At 40.1% G+C, this 7,915-nt stretch overlaps 1 pseudogene; it reads left to right on the forward strand.

Moving 5' to 3' along the window:
• Positions 1–1,379: 1,379 nt before the first annotated feature.
• Positions 1,380–2,896, forward strand: LOC131494986 (probable mitochondrial glutathione transporter SLC25A39; annotated as a pseudogene).
• The last annotated feature ends 5,019 nt before the right edge of the window (positions 2,897–7,915 follow it).

Raw genomic sequence — 7,915 nt, forward strand, 5'->3', positions numbered from 1 at the left:
TATTATATGACAAATTATGAATTGTGCCTGTCTGTACTTGTACCATCACAGCAGTGATGTGGGAAAACAAAATATGCACTATTTGGTGATTACTTGTAAATAGGGGCTGAAGGGAAAATAAGGGAAACATCCAAGTAAAGATGCCGAATTAAGAGTTAAATCTATTACAGTTCAGAAGAAAGGCATATAAAAAGTTGGAAGTCTTTAAAATACAGAAGATGACTGAAATCAAAGGTTTGACTAAGTTTAACTATGGAGAGAACATGGACTAAGGAGAGCCTTAAACCAATTTTTGTTTTTATATTTCTTTCTGTCATCTTCAATTTCTTTTCATAAGTGTTGCACGGTTTTCAGAGTATAGATCTTTTACCTCTGTATTTAGGTTTATTCCTAGGTATTTTATGGGTTTGGGTGCAACAAGCTTTTGCTTTTAATATTTAGTTACCAGTTAGAGGAAAATGAACTACCAACTAGAGGTTGGCACAGAATTCCCAGACGATTAGGACTAAACCTACCAGAAAAGCACAGCATAATGAAAGCTTATGGGAGGAAAATAGACCAATTTTGAAATCAGTCCTTTGGATTTAGCAACATAGAGAGGGTTGTTAACTTTAGGGAGAACTACTTCAGGAGTAGTAGATTAAGAAGTGAGTGAAGTAAGAAAAAACATGAGAAGAGTTTTTTGTTTTTTTTTTTTTAAAGTATGGCTGTGAAGGGGAAATGACGTTTCAATGTTTTAGCAAGTTAGGGACCTATTGGTGGAAAGGATTCAATTGAGAGGGCATTGATATTTGGAGGAGACATGTCTAATGCACACTAGAGAGATTATCTTTCTATAGGAGAAGAAAGTAACGCATGCATAAAAGTAAAACATGCTATGACGGTAAGATTTTAGTAGTTTTGTAGTGGTAAGCAGCAAATGATAGCTTCATTTTTTTTTTTTTTTTTTTTTTCTGGAAAGTGTAATGAAAGACCATTTGAAAGTTGCTGGGAAAGGTAAAGATTTGCAAAGAAGGAGAGATCCCCAGGTGTGTCTCAATCTCTAGGAAATCTTTGCAAGTAGGCGAGGCAAGCTGGTCGCTGTAATCTGGTTCAATAGAATCACACTGGCGTGGAATTTTCCCATTTGAACACTGCTTTCCTAAATGTCATGTAATTAATACCAGTCAATTTGTTAAGTTAGAGCTCTCCATTTGCCGCGATTTTTTCTGACGGTTGCAAGTCCCAGATAAATTCTCATTTTCACGGATAACAAGCATCTCAGATACGGAGAGTATTAAACAAGATTAAAGGGCATGTGGACCCTGCACCGGCCAAGGGGCTGCCTTGCGCACCTCGCTGCATGAGCACCCGCCTAGAGCCAGCATTGAAGCTACAAGATGGCTGACCAGGACCCGAGGGGAGGTAGCCCCTCCAACGAACGGTGGCCTCAGGCACGGGGGTTGTGGTCACCTCTCGCTTCAGGACACCCGCGGATGTAGTGAAGGGACCCTTGCGGTCTCTGAGGCCCTGGGTGGTCAGCAAGCCGATGCCCCCCTTGCCGACTCTGGAGCCTCTCCTGGTCCAAAGTACCTCCTGTACTGCGGTGGTGTCTTGGAGCCCCTGCCCCGGTGCCCACGCGGTGCCTGCTGTGCCGCCGGTTTCAGGACCCACTCCCTTCACTGGCACTACGGATACCTTCATGAAGATTGTGAGACACGAGGTCACCAGCACCCTGTGGAGTGGCCTCCCAGCCCCCCGGTGGTGACTGTGCCGGCCACTGCTGTGTAGCTTCCCCATCAAAGACCTTTCCTTGCGGTCCGGCCCGGACTTCTGACCTCCCCGCACCCGTGGTGGCGGGGGCACTAGGCTGCGTGGGCACCCTGACTGTGATCAGCTCCCTGGAGCCGGTGAGGACAAAGCTTCAGGCTCAGCGCGTGTCACAGCATGGCTCGTGCCTGTGTTAGGGCCGCTGTGGCTCAGGGAGGCTAGCGCTCAGTGTGGATGGGCTGGGGCCCCCCCTGCCCTTCGGGATGTGGCCTTGGCCTTTTCTGCTCTGCACTGGTGCGACGATGACTGGGTGGGCTCAGGCCAAAGGACCAGGCACCCGTGGGCGCCCACTGTGTGGCTGGTGACGTCTCAGGGATGGCAGCAGCGGTGCCCACTCTACTCTTTTCCACGGGGTGGAGACTCAAGGCCAGGTCGCAGCGGGAGCGCTGGAGGCCGTGAAAGTGACACCGGGCAGGCCCACTCCACCTGACTGCTGCCGCTGCAGAGGACCCAGCTGAGTCAGGCACTGGGTGGCTCTAACAGCTTCCTCCGGAGGATGAGGATCTTCAGGGCCACCCCCTCCTTCATGTGCCATCATGATCAGCTCTTTCGAGTTCAGTTTGGCAAAAGTTTCTTCCAGGGGCTGAATGGAAAACAGCCTGTAGGTTCTTAAAAGGAGCCAAGGTGCAAGGACCGCATCTCTTCTGAGGGTGAGGGTGCGGCAGGAGATGATGGAGCCAAGTGCCTATTCTCAGTACTGAGAAGAGGGGCCTCAGTCTCTCAATTAGGAGCACCGAGGGGAAGGGACTGCCCCTCTGGGCCCGCCCAGGCCCCCCAACACAGCTTTATTCCTACTGGTCCTCATTTCTGGCCCCGGAGAATGATCACTTTTCCAGCCTCCCAGCCAAGTTCAAGACCACATCTACTAACTGTCCCCTTCCCTCCACCATTTCTCTGTGTATTTGCTGTAACTGGGTCTATCCTCAAGAGACACAAAACCCTGGGCCTGGTGTAGTCCACACCCACACTCCTTGAATCTAAAAATGATGAATTTCTAGAAAGAAAGAAAGAAAGAAAGAAAGAAAGAAAGAAAGAAAGAAAAAGAAAGAAAGAAAGAAAGAAAGAAAGAAAGAAAGAAAGAAAGAAAAAGAAAGAAAGAAAAAGAGAAAAAGAAAAAGAAAGAAAGAAAAAGAGAAAAAGAAAAAGAAAGAAAGAAAGAAAGAAAAAGAGAAAAAGAGAGAAAGAAAGAAAGAAAGAAAAAGAGAGAAAGAAAGAGAAAGAAAGAGAAAGAAAGAAAGAAAAAGAAAGAAAGAAAGAAAGAAAAAGAGAAAAAGAAAAAGAAAGAAAGAGAAAAAGAGAAAAAGAAAAAGAAAGAAAGAAAAAGAGAAAAAGAGAAAGAGAGAAAGAAAGAAAGAAAGAAAGAAAGAAAGAAAGAAAGAAAGAAAGAAAGAGAAAAAGAAAGAGAGAAAGCAAGCAAGCAAGCAAGCTTTACCTTGAACATCCTTCCTTGTCGTGTTCTGTTGGGAGCGTGTTCTCCCAGGTCTTTGCCTCTGTCTGGCCATTTCTGGAAAGATTCTACCATCTCAATCTTTAGGAATCTACTTTTAAGAAAAAGGAGATATTTTCCTTGTCTACTTCATACGCTTCATAAGGGATCAATAATATTCTCCATGATACATTTTATATTCCTTTTTGTTACTCTGTTTAGTGTCAGAAGTCCACATACACCCTTCCAAGCTTTAAAAGATTCCAAGTAAAGAGTTGATGTAATATCTAGAATAACTGGCCCCCAAATATTTAGCCAGTTTTCAAATATATATATTCATATGTATTTATATAAATATATTTATATTTATATAATATTGGCCTAGAAGTTTCAAATAAATAATCTGAATTTTTGGCTGATTAATTATAAAGCTAAACATCTTCTTTCTTTAGAAATAAACTAGTATTAAATTTATACTATGTTATTCTTGAAGTCTAAGTGGGAGCAATTTTTTTAAATTTTTTAGAGGACCTAAGAAATGGAAATGGAGAAAATCATATTCAGTTCTCATTATGTAGCAAAAATATGTAGCTAAAATGGCTACTCATCTCTTAGAAACAAAATTCCTTTATTAATTATATGCCAATATTACAGTAATGCTTTGCTAACAGAGAAAAGAGTTTTGAAGCCAATAAAATAAAAACTACAATGAAGCTCAAATTTAAAAAAGATATGTGCACATTAAAATATCATCCAAATAAACGGAAACAAATTTCATGAGTTACCTATTATACTGTCACCTTTTATAAATAGGTTTTTCATGTTGTAACTCAAAGTTCAACATAATAATCTTATTTGGAGGGAAAATAGAGAAATTTATTCTATAAGTATATAAAACATTATCAGGAACAATTTAGAAAATTGTTTAGTGTTTAAGATGTGTTTTCATAAGTACCGAACTATCTCTGTGACAGGGATTTCCTTTTTCTTATTTATTTATTTGTTTATTTAGAGAGCAGAGGAGAGGGGCAGAGAGAAAGAGAGAGAATCTTAAGCAGGATCCACGTTGAGCATGGAGCCCAAGCAGGGCTTCCTCCCATGACCGTGGGATCATGACCTGAGTCAAAATCAAGAATCGGATGGTTAGGGGCGCCTGGGTGGCGCAGTCAGTTAAGCGTCCGACTTCAGCCAGGTCACGATCTCGCGGTCCGTGAGTTCGAGCCCCGCGTCAGGCTCTGGGCTGATGGCTCGGAGCCTGGAGCCTGTTTCCGATTCTGTGTCTCCCTCTCTCTCTGCCCCTCCCCTGTTCATGCTCTGTCTCTCTCTGTCCCAAAAATAAATAAAAAACGTTGAAAAAAAAATTAAAAAAAAAAAAGAAAAAAGAATCGGATGGTTAACCAACTGAGCCATCCAGGTGCCCCAGGCAGGGATTTCTTAATATTAACATAATATCATGGTAATATACTCTCCACTACCTACTTATAGTAAATTTTTTCATTCCTCAAATTATCTAAATGGGAAACTGATATATTTTGTGTCTAAAAGAATGGCAAGAAAAGAAGTCCTATACATAAAATCAAGACTGTGGTCAGTGAACTAAGAATTTGCACCTGTGTATGATGTTGAGAAGATTTTGGAACCAGTGACTCCAGTTTCATATACCCCTTTCTATAGCACACAACTGGGTATAACAGTACTTTGTGAGGGTTTCCTTTGGAAATGGATCTATACGTATCATCATTCAATTAATGCAACACGCATGGCATTCACTATATACTACACACTGTGTTGAATATTACTCAGAGTGAAATTAGACATAGTTCTTGTCCTCCAAATTTCACAGCCTAATATAGTAAAAGTATTTCTGGGGGTCCATTGTCCTCTGTATCACACATAGAGGGTGGCCTCAATGATCAACTGGAATTCCTGAGTCATCTTCATGGTGCTTAATGCTCATTAAAATAATTATGTCAAGTGTTATGACTTCCCACTGTAAATAAGAAAAGATAACATTGGAGAGATTAAGGAAACTACCAAGGGGGAAAATGCCAGTAAGAAAATATCCAGGATTAGAAAACGGGTCTTATGATTCCATAATCTATGGATTATCGATTGTCAACAAATTCAGTTACCTTCATACAAGGATATATGTTACAAAAACTTCTGTCAGTATCTTTCCTCCATTCCTCTCTAAATCAATCTTACTCCTTATCAGGGCTCCTAGCCTAAAACCACACTAACTCCAAATCCCAGCCAGCCTTCCTATTATCACAGCATTCTTGATCCAGGCTGGGAGTAGAGTCAGCTGCATGTAAGTTTTCATAAAACAAATTCAGTTTAGTATAGTGTTTCAGGAATCTAAAGACCTCAGGGCCAGCTTTGGTCTAGAGGCTATTCTCATTACCATAGCAAAGTATGATCACAAAAGACCAGTAAATCTTATAAAGCATTTAAAAGAATAATAGACTGCCCCCCCTACCAAATAGATATAACCCTAAAATCCCCTATCTCCACATGTAGCCATGGAGATCACAAAACAGAAATGGGATTGAATTTGCCTTGGACAGTCTGTTTACACAAGGAAAATTTATTCAAGACCTGGAACTTCTCTTGGCACCTGAGATTCTAAAATATTTTCCCTGAGCTCTGATCATGTACAACACTTCACACATGGATGATCATACGATCACACAAAGAGCCAGATCTCTCAGAAACCCCTGGAATGCCTAAAACCCTGTATGTGTATACATGATAAATCCAGAGAGTCTGAAGAGAAGGTCCCTTAATGCAGACTAGTAAATCTACATGGGGCTTAGTGAAATGTTTTGTCAATGAGATTTTCCTATGCATTTTTCCCGACCTTTTCTATAGCAAAACAGAAAACTCAGGAATATTAATATCTGGGCAAAATATCTTCAATGTAGGTGTAAAATTAATAATGGTTGGAAAGGCAAAGAAAAAGAGAGAATGGAGAACATATGCTTAGCCTCAGCCTCGTTTGCTTTCCCAGAACATGTTTTCAATACGATGATTCCTTGTGCAGCCTGAAAAATAATTCTGCAAGCTTTTTAACATCCATAAGATACAAGTTCTAATTGAGATAAAGCATAATAATATCTAGGAAAAGCATCATGGTGGTATTGCTTTGACAGTGCATTTGCCTAAACATTCTTTGTGCCCAAATGGGGATTTGATGTCCTTTTAGGTTTCCTGAAAGCTAGACTAATTAAAAGCATATATTAATTCAAGCCATATTACATATAAAATGTTCCAAATCTGTCTCTCAGCCCTGAAGGAGCACAATAAACTTAATCCCGTCTGCATCCGTGGGTGTGTTGTTTTGTAGTGATTCTGTAAATCTAAGAGGCAGCCTGTGGCTCATCTGTAATAGTAAATACCTCATTCACAAGGTTTTTTGTTATGCATAGTTTGTCTCCTGAAGGCATTTCACACAACAGGAGCCGTCTCTGATGAAAATACTTAATTCCTTAAAGCACCACAGTTCATAATAGTATGGGGAATTTTAACTATACAAGCTATAAAAATCTTAACAAATTGCCAGTAGCTACACCCTCACTGATGCATTTATTTCTTTACTTTCCAGGGTCACCCTGGATAACCTAACCATTTAGATCGAAACATTGTATGGTAGCTGATAGATGACATGTTCCATTAAAGATGTTATGGGAAATAAGAAATAATTAAGTGCTACTCCATTCACCTTAGTAGCTGGTATTAAATATTAGTACACCTGACCAAGAACTGTTCACCTAAGAACTTAATTGTAACAGATAACTTTATTTTGTGCATGAAATTTTGCTCCTCAAAATATGAGGCGCAATATCCAAGAAGGCTAAAACTGACCAAACACAGATGAAGTCAGAAAAACAAATACTGCTTTTGGGTGAGACTAAAAGAGTATGCATTGCTGAATGTCAGAAATATATACAATCAGTTTTCACAATGGTGAGTTTATGGGTCTTTCTTTTGTCAAAGGACCACTGCATGACAATTGAGTCTTCTCTTGGAATGGCAAATACTGGTTTTGTCACTGAGAACACTGATACCCAGTCTTGCTATTATAAACCATGAGTATAAATTCTGCTCCTGGAATTTTGGTAAGCTTTCTGAAATTTGATCTGATTCCCTTCAATGAGCAGTTTTCAGCATGTTTACCTTCTGAGTTTTAATCTTGATAATGATCTAATTTCTTTACTCCAGATTCTGCCCAAACTTTCTTCTTTGGCATATCTAGTTTGCCCCAACCAGTTATTCATGACCAGGAGCAGTATTCCTTTCCAAGGACATGTGACAATGTCTGGATATACTTTTGATCACTACAACTAGGAGGATGCTACCTGCATCTAGCGAGTGGAGGCCAGGAATGCTGTTAAATAGGCCACATTGCACAGGATAACCTCCCACATCAAAGCGGTATTCCAAATTAAAAAAAAAAAAGGCAATAATGCTGAGGTTGAGAAACCCTGATCTAGAAATGAATTTCCCCATTCTCCTGCCAAAATGGTTGCCAATTAGGAACAGGTTTATAATAAGAAGATAAAAAAGAAGAGATGTATAATGCACATTCTATTATATTTTTTAAACCCAGTATACTGTAGGAGGTCAAACTTTACAAGTAGGCAAATCTTATTATTAATTTAAATTTTATTGAGGTTAACA

Source organism: Neofelis nebulosa, chromosome 14, assembly GCF_028018385.1.
Source record: "Neofelis nebulosa isolate mNeoNeb1 chromosome 14, mNeoNeb1.pri, whole genome shotgun sequence".
Taxonomy (NCBI): Eukaryota; Metazoa; Chordata; class Mammalia; order Carnivora; family Felidae; genus Neofelis; species Neofelis nebulosa.